The sequence below is a fragment of the Ciconia boyciana genome, chromosome 8 (genome assembly GCF_034638445.1).
Source record: "Ciconia boyciana chromosome 8, ASM3463844v1, whole genome shotgun sequence".
Classification (NCBI taxonomy): Eukaryota; Metazoa; Chordata; class Aves; order Ciconiiformes; family Ciconiidae; genus Ciconia; species Ciconia boyciana.
Window position 1 is genome coordinate 40,981,046 of NC_132941.1, and position 12,925 is coordinate 40,993,970.

Below are 12,925 nucleotides of genomic sequence, written 5' to 3' on the forward strand. Positions count from 1 at the left end.
CCTTGCTATTTCCAGTTTAATAAATGTGCCTAAGCAAACAGATACATCTCAGACACTCTGTTATATACTAGTTGATTTCCTTGCCTGCCCCTTGCTACCAAATCTTCTATAGCGTTCATAAAAAAGGCATTTTGCCACAAGATCATGGAAAAGGATTCCTTGAAGTATGACATTCATGGAGTTTTTAAACAGAGATGTGAAGTCTTATTTACAACATTTTCTTAGCCGGACATGTGGCATGTAAAGTAATGTTTCCATTCTCAACTCCTATTGTTTATTTTTACTGTTTAGCACCTACAGTAATTTTACTAAAAACCAATGAAAATTGCAGGCTTTTTGGTTTAAAATTTCATTATTAGGTGTTGATGAGCCTAGTGTGAGACCTAAAATTCATGAAAGGGAAGAAATGTCCCCATCTTTTCTCTTGTCAAACAGTAGAGACCAAGTTGATAGCTAGTAATGTGGAAAGGACCTAGAGTGTTTCCTTCCAGGTGTTCATGAGAGGATGGACTGGGGATTGAAGATCAATCTGCTCTCCCTTGCTGATCAGTGAAGGGAGGCAGGGGACAGCAGTGCCTTCCTGAGGCACTCTTGACTCTCTTGACTCGTTTCTTCATAGGACTTCCTTCATATGAGTCAAAGCAGGAGCTACCCTTTGATAAGCAATGGGAAGTCTGTCAGGAGAAAAAGGTGGGGAAGTGCTTATGCAAAGTATCTCGGGATGCACATTTCAAATGCTCTCCTTGCAAGAAAGGAAAGTCATTCTGCTTACTTGCTCGAGAAGTGCAACTTTACCTTTGTGTCTCCCACGTTTCTCAACATTTGAGAATTTGATTATTATTAACTCTTCGATTAAATCTTCAATTCAGTTCTTGAGTGGCAAAGTAAACTCTGTCTATCTGGACATATCTTTCATTTTGAGTGAGACAGCTGTAGTGTGAATTAGATAGACAAAGAGGGTGCTTCTTAAAATTTGGAATATATCTTGATTTTTTAAAATTTTATGGTAATGTGCTTTGGGTGTCAAATGTAAATAGGCCTTAAAATTTATCAGCAGATTTATATTTCAGATTGGCCCTGCCCAAGACCACAGATTCAAAATTCTTAAACTACCTCACTACCTACAAAAATCCACATTGCAGCTTGAATATTTATTCTTAGAATCCTATCAAATAACAAGAAATAGACTAAAGACTCTCAGAAATATTCAAAACCCCTAGTTGAAAGGACAGCAATTTCCACTGATACTGGTACTAATGGAATTCAAACAAGGAATTAAACACATTATTTTTTATCAACCCATTTAACACTCCAGTAAATAATAATGGATAGGAAAAGTTAATGTGTTGTTTAAGTGTTTATAGAGGTTATGCCATTTTTAAATCCAACAGTAGTATTTAGATGCATGAATGACAGTAAATAGTCAATATAATGCTGAAAACTAAAAAAACCCTGCTTGATGGAAGTTTTCAGTATGACTGTACTGTGCACTGGATACCAGGGCATATGTTTTATGGTTGCCACTTAATTTTCACTACTTAAAGAATACCACATTATATTTTACTGTTATCATTGTCTTCACCAGCTTCGTTGCTAGTGTAATGAGTTTTGGATCCCATATAAATAAAATAAATATGGACCTGGTGTAGAGACACTTCTGCTGGTACTTCTTTAAATATAAAAAGGCATTTCAACTATGCAAGGCAGGCCAAAGCCTTAAAGATTTTAGCAAAAACTCTAATAAAATAATATGAGTCATTCTATCATGATAATGAGTTACTTTTCTTTCTAAGATTAATATTGACTGAAGAGGGGAAAAACTGTGAGCCAAAATAGTGCAAACTTAGCAATGGAAAGTTCATTTTTTCTTAAGAGCAGGCAGTACCTCACTGGTTTTGTGTATACTTTTCCTTTTTTCTTGATACATTTGAGCAAGTTATCTTTTTGTCTATACTGACGGTTGTATGCTTTGAATATTCAGAATGGCCATCAGAGGCTTAAGTTGCTTTCTGGCTTCTTGATTCTGGATCCTGTACTGATGGAAGCAGAGGTTCCCAAACTTTACAGACTGGGTACTACCAGTAGTATCACTGCTGTTCTTCAGGCAGTTGTGTCTACACAACCTTAGGTATTATTAGTAGCTAATATATTGCTACTGGTACATTATTCAAGAATATGCAATTAGAGAGCTACTTCTGATTCCGTAACTGCAATTTCTATTTAGATTTTTTTTTTTAATGTGAAAAAAGAGGAGTAGAAAGAAAGTGAAATCTTCATTGTCTGTATATTTCCAGTCAGTCAAGAGTAATTGCAATAAATTAGCCAATTTTAGTATTTGGTAGACCTATATTGAAACTGGAATAGAATGTGGCATAATGTGTATGTGACGTATAAAACAGGGGTATTACGGGCTGAACAGAGTATAAGGCTGGTTTGATGGGTTAGCTATTCCTGTGAACTTCAGCATCAGAGGGTTGACATTTCTTTTAATGGAAGTACTTTCTGGAGGTACCTGTCTTCCTATTACTTTATCGTGCATTGTAGGGTTGGTTTTCATACTGGCCAGTAATACTGATAATTCTGAAGTGCAAATAATTGTGCTGATGGGATGATGTGCATGTTTTGAAAATACACTACAAACCCTCAGATGGTGTTTCCTTACTCCCATTTCAAATTGGGCACCACATGTTATTTGCAAGGTTCAGCTTAAACTGCAGCAGGGATGTAATAAACTACCTGTTTGGATCAGGAGGGTTTTGTTTAAAGAAATACACAAATACTCCTTAGGTGACTATCATTCCCTACAGTGGTAGCTGCACCTGAGTGCGAGTGATTTATTGAGCTTTCTATGGAAAAGTTGGTTGAGTTAGTGTTATGCAGGCTAGCATAGTTCAAAACAACTTGATATTCATTTTCATACCTGATATATACTAAGATGTCTTTAACAGACATGCTACTCGGAAGTTGTGTGTGTTACAGAAGGCAGTATATGAATGACAAAGAGCATGACACTGACTTTTTTCTCCTGTTTATGGTGTTCAATTTGCAGTTCTGGTAAAAAATCTTGGCTTCTGGAGAATCTTTGTAGTGTTATGCTGAAAGCATGAATGCCAGAAGGAAATTCTCTGTTAAGCCTCTCTTTAAAAAATATATTCACACATGAACACAAAATCCACCTTCCTTTACTCTGAGCCCTGAAGTTTTTAAACTACAGATTTCATCTTTGGGAATCACCTGCATACTGTCACTTGACTATGTGCTTTTATGACAACCTGTCCACTAAAAAGTTGTGGCAGGATTTGGTGAAATCTGGCAGGATTGGACATGGGCACAATAAGCTCTCTAGTCGGCAGGCTTTGCCAAGAGTTGCTTTTTTACAATATGGAGTAAGATGGGAGAAAAACTTTTGGATAGTTGCAAATAGATTAGACTGCAGGAAATGTGCAGGAGGCCTATGAAGCATACCTGCCAATTAGAGGTGGTCTTGATCTGAATCCAACCTGTCTCAGAGCTCACCTCTGGGAATCCAGTTCAGATTCTTTGATAAAATGAGGCTTTAGGCTTCACAGTTAAATCTTTGATCCCCAAGACAGCCTTGAATGTGGGATTTTGGTTTTGACCTAGCTTATAGAGAACTTAATGACATTTTACCTTAGGTTTCCAGCTCAGTTCCAGCTTGAGTAATTTACAAGTCTGCTGGCACTATTTAGCCCACACAGACCATGAAGTCGACCGTAAGTAAGTCCAACTTGATGGAAAAACAATATTGCTAGAACAGAGTGACAGATGTTGATTATCACAAAATGTCTGTTTAAGCGTTTTGTATGGATCCATTTCCTCACTGCATACACCTGAAATTTTTGTAGAAGTTACAAAGTAATTGTACTTAAAGACATGGAATCATCTGCTAAAGAAATTGTCGGAATACATACTGCAAAAAATGACTGCTGTGGTTATTACTGTTGCTGCTCAGGGGAGCTATTCAGATGCCTCATTTATTGGAGCTTAATAGATTAAAAGTCCAAATTGAGTCTCATGATATAAACCTAATCAAATTCTAATCTGCATAATTTTCCTATAAGCAGCAATGGGAAATTTGTTTATGTTTCAGTAGTTGCCAATCATGCATTGGACAACATTGTTACTTTTATTTAGCAAAATATTTTTATTGATTGCTTGCTATAACATCTGGCTTTGCTCTTCCTTTTTCACTAAGGAAAAATTTACTTTATTTGATATAATTTAGGATATAATGACATAATGTAGAGTCTCGCCTAACATGCCAATATATCATTTTTAACGGTGAGCTTTCCATTTTATTTGTAGTTATTGAATACCTGTCTCTCTGAACTAGGTAATATAGCTTAATCTATTTGATAAGTTTTATTCAGCATAGTTATGTATTTTTGCCTGAGGTCTAAATATGCAAGGCTGACTAATGATTAAACTGAAAAGAATTTGGCATTATTTTATACTAAATTCTTTTAGCTGCAAACCTGTGCTACACTTAGATGCTACCAACTTTGTGCCCTAGAAGTACCTAGTGTAGAAAACTATTAAATGGTAACTGGAAAGTAGGGACAATTAAAAAATTAAGTTTGTAATGAAAGTGGCTAAAAACCACAGGAATTATAATTTCTGATGTTATTATGAATTACAGTGTATTCCATAATAATTGCTGAATGAACACGTTACTATTTCTTCTCTCTCTTTCAAAATATTTGTATAGTTCTAGTGGTTCTTTCTGAACAAAATAAGAAAAAGCAAAGAAAAAAAAGTCTGTGAGAAGTAGCCAAACTACTGTCTAGCACCTGGACAGTAGTATTAGGAGTAGGTGCTGTACCTAGAGGTGCAATCCACCAGAAAGAATGAATAATCACTTGCCACCAAGAGGTGAATTTCCACTAGAAGAACAATGTGAGAGAACTAAATTATTTCACAACAGGAGTAGGCTTTGGAAAAGCAGGTTCATGACAACAGAGAAAGGGGGGAAAAGTAGATGGAAAACCAAAGATGACATTACAATTACAAAACAAAACAAGAATTTAACAAATCCAAAGCACATGGTATATTGGAAGGAGTTAAAATATTCTCTGACCGGTCTGTAAACACATAGCGTAAAATTAATGTGAACACATCCCAAGCAATAGGGTAAGTGTGAAGTAGTTTGGAAACCATTGTCCTCTGCATTCTGGAAGTCCTTTGTATTTTACTGTGTGTTGTCCTAGGTGTTTTCAATTAGAGAATTACCCAATCATTCCTCTGTTTCTGGAGATGGCTTAGAAAATAGATGTTTAAAGACAGCTACAAGGTGGTGCTAACTATCAGGCAATAAACTCCTGATGCCCTGTCCCTTCTTCTTGTTGCACAATGGAGAACCTGCAGAGTGTCCCAGTTTAATACTTAATTTGCCTTCTTGATAGCCTAAAAGCCCCAAACAATTATCCTGGTTTGCTTGGCTGTAACCATTATGCCTGTCTTCATAGCCCTCATAGGTTTCTGTGATTTACTCTTCTCTGTGCCATACAGTGCTTTAAAATAAGAAATTATTTTCCTAAGTTTTACAATTTTGGAATTGTTTGCTCATGCACTAGAGACAGAATAAGAAGTCACTGATGTACTCCTGGAGTACATTTTATGTTAGACAGATGTGTATAAAACAAGATGGCTGCATTGCATAACAAGAGTTCTAGTTCAACCTTGACTTTATTGGCTGAAAAAACCCCCAATCCAAATAGGATATGTCAGGCCAAAGAAGTCAGTAACCTAGGCAAAAACTTGCTTAGAGCTTTACAAAATTGCTATAGCACTGAAAAAATAAGGATGAAGACTCAAAAAAAGGAAATTTAGTTTTGTGTTCCCTTTACCAAATATAAAAATAAATTCATTAAAATTGTGCTTGATTCCACTGAGAGTAAGAAGTTCTTGTCAGACTAACACTGGCTAGGAATATTTACTGTATAAGGAAATAAAGTTTCCATTCTAGCAGACATGAGAGAAGTGCTATGGCTAGTAGCCATATATTATCTCACTTGAGGTGAGCAAAACAGCAAGGAGACAACATCAAGGCTATGCTCTGCAAAGCATTAGTAAAGAAAGTCCATTTGTTTTGGTAGCTTTGGGTTATGTAAGCTTCTGGATTGTGAACCTCAGCAGAGCTATGGTTTGGGTAATTACCACATGAGATTTTGTGGAAAAAAAAAACCCAACCAAACAAACAAAAAACCCCACAACCCAGGCAGTTTCAGATGGACTTTGTCTTGATTTTTTGTGTGTGTTTGATAGTGAAACTCAAAATGACACTTAAACTGGGAAAAGACTCATATACGTACCTGTGAATAAAGCCCTCTAAGTTATACATGATTCTGCATTATGCTTAAAATGTAGTGCTATTTCTAACATATTATCTGTTCACAATTGAAAATGGAAACAATGTGGTATCATTCAATGCTAGACCTCAGGGTGATGAAACTCCAATCCTTCTCTTGATCTTTGTTTTTACAGCTTAATCCTGCCTCACTAGAGCAGCGCACAAACCAGTAGACCTATTAATCCTTTACAGTTTCAGCACATGGGACCACTAACCCACCCAGGAATGGTTCTCACACTTTGGGGAGCAGAAACTAGCATCGATCCCACTGTGCTTTCATTAGAGCTTTGATTTGGACATTTTCACTATAGGTCTCTGTAATGGGAACGAACAGACGTTAGAGAAGAGCACGTTCTTGGGAGGAAGATGGCAGCTTGTTCTCTGTAACAGTGTCTCTCAGCATTCAGTGCTCCAGGGGTTGTTCCAGTCCCAAAGCAGTGGCGGGTTGTTACAATTGAGAAAGCTATCCTTCACCCGCCACTCTCTGTAGATTTAGCATGGCCTGTGTTTGGTCCCAGAGCATCTCTGAAGATGCTGCAGCCTCTGAGAGAGCTGGGAGCTTATGCAGTCACATCTGCTCTCCCACATTCCTCTCTTTTTCCAGAGCTTTAGAGATAATCTCCAAGCGATTATTAGATCTTCAGGCACAAATTACAGTAAAAGTCAGAACTGAAACCAGAATTTAGGATTTCCAGGTTCTGAGGCCACACTACAACTCTCTGTCTCAGACCACATGGGACATTGAAGCTAGAATTGTTTCTAAATTGAATGGCTGTAACAGATTCCCATGAATCTCAGCAGCTCTTTAGCTGCATGACTGCTGCTGAACTTTCCAGGTATACCCAAGTGGCTGTACTTTGGAGAATAACAGGTATAGTCTATCATTCAATTGAATTCACTGGAATATTAATGGACATTGTCAGCAAACAGTAGCAAAGGTGAGGTACTTTTGTGAGGGAATTATTTCTTTTTGTCTGGCTCTGCTTAATGAAAATCCTTATCCCATATTCCTGCATGATAATTTGTCGGGGGCGTGTTTGTCAGTTCACCACCTGTGTGTTATTCGTATATGCTCAAAATATGATTGCTATTTCATGCTTCTTAGATGAGCCAGAGCTAGTTAATAGTATGTATGCTTTTAAAACTATATTTTTGAGGACTTTAGTGCATACATTACCCAGGGAATCCCATGGCACCTTTCCCTAGAATAGCATTACCTAAAGGGCACTATCAATTTACATGGCACTTTAATAACAAGGCCACAACCTTTAGGTGTGCCAGGTGGCTTTTCAGTTTGGGAAACTGCATTCTGCCTGTATAGAGTTCCAGTTTAGTAAAACATACATGTTTGAAAGGGAAGGGAGACAAAGAGGAAAGGGGCAGGGGGAAAGGGGAAGAGGATCATAAATGGTCCATTATGATCCTTTGGAACAGAAGATATTTTATAAATGTAACGTAAAAATCCAGTTTGAGAATATGCCCATCTGGGTCTCAGTGAAGTCAGTGGAACAGAAGCAGTGCACATCCAAGAGCCAAATTTGTTTCTACATCAAAACCATAGTAAACCTGCACTGGCCCCTCAGCAAACTGAAAGGATATATTTACTGCTATGTAGAGTAAACCTTCCTGCATTTCATGGGACATTACTCAGTCAAGTGAACTGCACAGGAACAAAAACCAGTGGTTTATGGCCAGCACAATCAGCAGATGACTTGGTCATCAGGCCAGTTGCTCCAAACACCTAAGCAGGGCAAACTATAATTATTGCTGGTGCTTTCTGTGGGCAGAAGTCACTGTTAAACCATGCCAGCATTCCTTAATTTTGAACGTCACAGTGCCACTGTGGCTCCCAGAATACCTGCATGTTACTGCTGAGCCACAGTGACTGTCCCCCTGAGTTCCTGAGAGGACCATGGATCAGCCTGGCTCAGGAGGCACGGGTCTTACTGAAGCCCAGTACTGCTCATCACTTTGTAGGTGGGATTTTGTAAGAGACACGGAGGGCTCTAGCCAACTGGCCCTGCTGAGCTCTGAGCAGGACAGCTCAGTAACTCTTGGGAAGTTCCCAGTAAATCTTGGGAAAAAGAGCTTGTCTCCTTGTGGGGAGGAAGTTTCCCCAAGGTTCTCCTTCCACAAAGATGAGAACATCTTAAAGAGGTAGGATCTTGCCTCTAATGCAATCATTTGGTTGTTTCACCTACTTTTGCGAGCAGTAGTATCCCAGAGGGAGCTGGGAAATATTTCTTTGCACAGAATCAAGATGTTGAACCAGCTGCTTTCTGCAGAAAGCTGCAGGAGGCTCAAACTCCTTCAGAGCAGGTAGCTGAGTTAGGGCATGGGAGTCCCTGCCTCTCAAAGCGGGAGGGAAGCAGTGACTCCCAACTGCCAGTCCTCACTGATTTTGAGCATGTCAGGAACCCAGAGCCTGTGTTCTTCTCAGAGGCACAATATATTTAATCCACTGTTTGGCAGCATCTTGTTTCAGGGAGGGACAGGGGCTTGCTACCTCCTGTTGAAGTCCAAGCCATTTCCTCAGTTTGATGTTGTGGTGGTTATCACTATAGCCAATGGTGGTGGCTTGACCCTGGCTGGCAACTAAGCCCCTACCCAGTCTTTTGCTCACTTCCCCCCAGTGGGATGGGGAAGAGAAGCAGAAGGGCAAAAGTGAGAAAAAAACTCACAGGTTGAGGTAAAGACAGTTTAATGAGTGAACAGAAAAAACAAAACAAAACAAAACACAAAAACCCCCAAGTGATGCAAAGGCAATCACTCACCCAGTACAGCAATTTGGTATCGGCTGCAGTGGCTGCAGGAACTGGTATGATTGTGTTGCACCTTCCCTCCTAATTGTTGGCAAAGAGAATTCCCTTCTCCAGAAGCCCCCGCTGTCACTGTGTTTCCTTACGCAGGGACTGTGCTCAGGCTTGCACAGGCCATGTGAATTTTATTCTAGAGGTTGATCCTGTTAAGCAATTGTAGCCACAGCTCCCTCAGTTGTTTGTTGAACAAGGAGACACTGTGGTTATAAGAAGATCACAACTATCAGCCCTGCTTTACGATTTTTATGAGTGTTAATGGAACAAGGTTTGGGGACTGAAGGAGAAAATGGAATATGAAAAGGAAAATGAAAAGAGGCTGTGAGGAAAGCATGTCATTTCTAAATGAATGCTCTGTGCAGAGGAATTGAATCTTTTCACAGCCGAAAATGGATCTTAAATCTGATGCCTTAGCTTGTTTCAGCTTCTGTAATGAAATAGAGTTTTCCTAATACCCTGTGACCTGAATTTCTCCCTGCTTTATGGGTGCTATTCCTTGACGTACAAACCTGTATTTTCTCAAGTCAGCATTTGATGATGGATGTCAAAATACAGGTCATGTATTATGCATATAGCATTACCGATTTAAGGTGTTTACTTGTCAAGTTGAAGAAATTCAGAAATGTCACATTCACTGAATCTGCACAGCTGTCACTTGTAGTTTTTCATGCCTTTAAATGAAAGTTCTGATAAAGCAGGTTAGTTTTCCTGCAATTTTTTTTTTTTCCTCTCTTCTGGTGGAAAAAAATAGAGAGCCTATCTATAGAATTTATGTTGTGACCTGGGAGCAGGAATGTGGCCTAAAGGTGTATGATGCCTTGTGACTCCAGACATAGGCATACAAAATCCCCAAGTACTCCAATTTTCCTTTCCTGAAAATATCCCAAGATTTTTATATTTTTAAAAAGTGGATTTTTAGAAGTGTCTGAATTAAGCACAGACAAGGAAATTAAATTAAGACAGCAGATATCTCTCACATCTTCCAAGACCATAGGATGAAAAATATTAAGGCATCAGTCTATTTTTCATTCAAGGAGAAAACAAAATCCCTTTAACATGCTTCCTGCATTTCAGACTGAATGCACTATGTGTGTGCAGTGTGCAATTACAGAGCTCCTGACAGTCTGTGTCTAACAGAAATGACACATCTACTTCAATTTTCTAACACCATCCTAGGAAGACAAATATTTGAAGGGTTAGAGAGGTGGCTACAAATAGCCTTCGATGGAGAGTGTGCATGCCTCCGTCTGTGTGCACATTGCAGTAGAGGGAGGGCAAGAAGGACAGAAGGACATATACATTTAGACGCAGTTATGACAACTTTCTTCAATTTGCTTTTAGCTGGTAGGGAAATACCGATATGCTCTTACCATCTGAAGAGCCTGATTCACTGAAAGATGTTTTAGGGAGTGCATCCTGAGATGGGGAGAGAAGAGCCTTCAGGAAAAAGGGAGAACCAGGGCCTCTAGGGATGCTCCCAGCAGTAAAACCCGTAGGGTGCATGGGAACAAGATTAGTTTTCTCTGCTCTCAGATTAAGCGAGTGTAAAAAGTCTTGCTGTTGCCATTTTGACTTGTAATTCTGCAGAGGACCCAACTGGGCCTGCTACTTTAACTGCTCAAGGAGTCTACTGCTACTTGATCTTTTTTTAGTGTAGTGTGACAAAAGCCATGTCTTGCCTTTCCTGTAGCATAACAGAATGCAAAACTTAAACACTGAAGCCTGCCGCAGAAGGAGGTGTCACACTAATACCCACCTGTCCTCAGATAGCGTTCCCTCCCTTTGGAGTCCCCCCTTAATTTTCCTGCTGTTGTGAGAGTGTCAGGGTTACCTCTAACTCATGAGGTGGTGCCTGAAGGAACTCCATTAGGCTCACTTTGTGAGTCTGAGAAATCCTAGGCTCTGCCATGCAGAAATAAGCATTCAAAGAGCCAATATGGCTATCAGTCACAGTGCCAGACACAAGGAAACATCTGCAAACCGATACCAGTTGGGAATGCAACTCACTGTCACCATGCCAGTCTTACTGAATTAGTTTCAGCACAACGAATAGTATTAAATGACCGACTGTTAACATTGCCAACATTTCCGATTGTCTCTAAGAAATCTGCTTTCTAAAGATTTTCTATGCGCTGGTAATATTAAATAGAATTGCTTTGCTTCTTAGATTTGCCTATGGTGATGTTTTTGTATTGCAAGCCTGTTGAAGATACTGCATGCACTTCTTTTCTCCTAAGGAATTTCTTCACAGACTTTTCACCCCCTTTTCACTTATCCTGTCCTTACAATCCTCATGTTGTATCTAACTTTCATGTGATAGTCAGAAGAATATTCATACTGGTACCTTCTCTCCCCTCAGTGATTCTAGTTTTATTACCTATATATTCTATATGTGATACAGACAAAACATAGGGGGAAATGAACTGAATATCAAATAAAAATTTAAATCCCATTAAATTAAGAAGTCTGGATCTAGTGGTTCTTATAGTTTTTCTTGTTTAGGGACAGTTTAGGAGTGATGGTAATTATGACTGGAAAAGAACCATAAATGTCTCAGAAAGACAATATAAAACCAGTACCATGTGTTAACAACTACAGTTTAGTTTAGAGGTTTCCTGGTTTGTAAATTAGTCCCTAACACGAATAAAGGTAAGGTAGATAATATCATATCATCTTTTTCTGAATTCAGTAGCAGATGAATGTATCAATGAATTTAATGCAGTGAAACAGTTTCCACACTGCAAGAAGATGCTGAAGTTACATCAGGAATTAGTTTGGCTGTGATTAATTTAGAATCAGTATATGGAGAATTCAAAACTAGTTCAGACCAGTAATGACAGAGGATCAAAAGTCTGTCCCTGGATCTCAGGTGCAAAGTCAAAGAACTTGGGCATAATGTGGCAAAAAAATGAATGTTTTTTCAGAAATGTGTGTTTTAAAGTGAGCTTGGCTCAATCCTATTCCTAGCAGACAAATATTTGCTTAAAAATGCTGCCTTGACATTGGTCTACATGGAACCCTAAAGTCAAACTCTGGCTTCACCATCACTTCTGCAATAACGACATTAAATTAACATTCCCATGCTTTCTGCAGCTTTAATGGACAAGGGAGATGGAATGCATTAGTCTCAACTGTGAATTTCCAGTCCAACTGTTGCATGGGCTTTTGTATAACTGCCTATTTTTCAGTACTTACAATCAAAGTCCAGAAGGCTTTGCCTGGGTATTGTTTATTTTTTTTTTAAAAAAAGATATTAAAAAATGCTCAGTGTCAAGAGCTCCATTTCAAACTGTGTAGAGAATCAGGCTGAAAACACAATCTTTTTTGGAGCTGAACCTTGTTGCTCTCCAGATCTTTTTTTCTTTGAGTGCATGCCAATATGTTTCCTCTCCTACCTTTGTTTCCTTTACATCCCCAAAGGTATAAAACTCTTTCTAGGTTCTTTTCAAGCATTCCTCTTACATACCATTTGAAAACCTGTGTCTTTTTCCTTCCATCCTATCTTTTTTTTTCTGTTAGAATGGGCCCTTCCATCCCAGTATTCCTATAATTGTAATACTCATAAAAATACATATTATGAATGGTACACCTGAAAAGAAAAAAAACAAACACTTTGTGTTGGTTGTATTGCTCCTGGAAAACTGTTAGAAAATTTTAAATCCTGCATGTTGATCAAACCTAAAACCTGCTAATGGAAGAAATTTGTTCTTCATGGTTGTACTACTGTTTACAAACAGTA

The 12,925-nt window shown here is 38.7% G+C and overlaps 1 protein-coding gene across 13 annotated transcripts in view; it reads left to right on the forward strand.

Annotated features, from left to right (window-relative positions):
- The window catches only part of KCNMA1 (potassium calcium-activated channel subfamily M alpha 1), a 526,598-nt gene that overhangs the window by 489,612 nt on the left and 24,061 nt on the right, over window positions 1–12,925 (forward strand). The window lies entirely within an intron of this gene.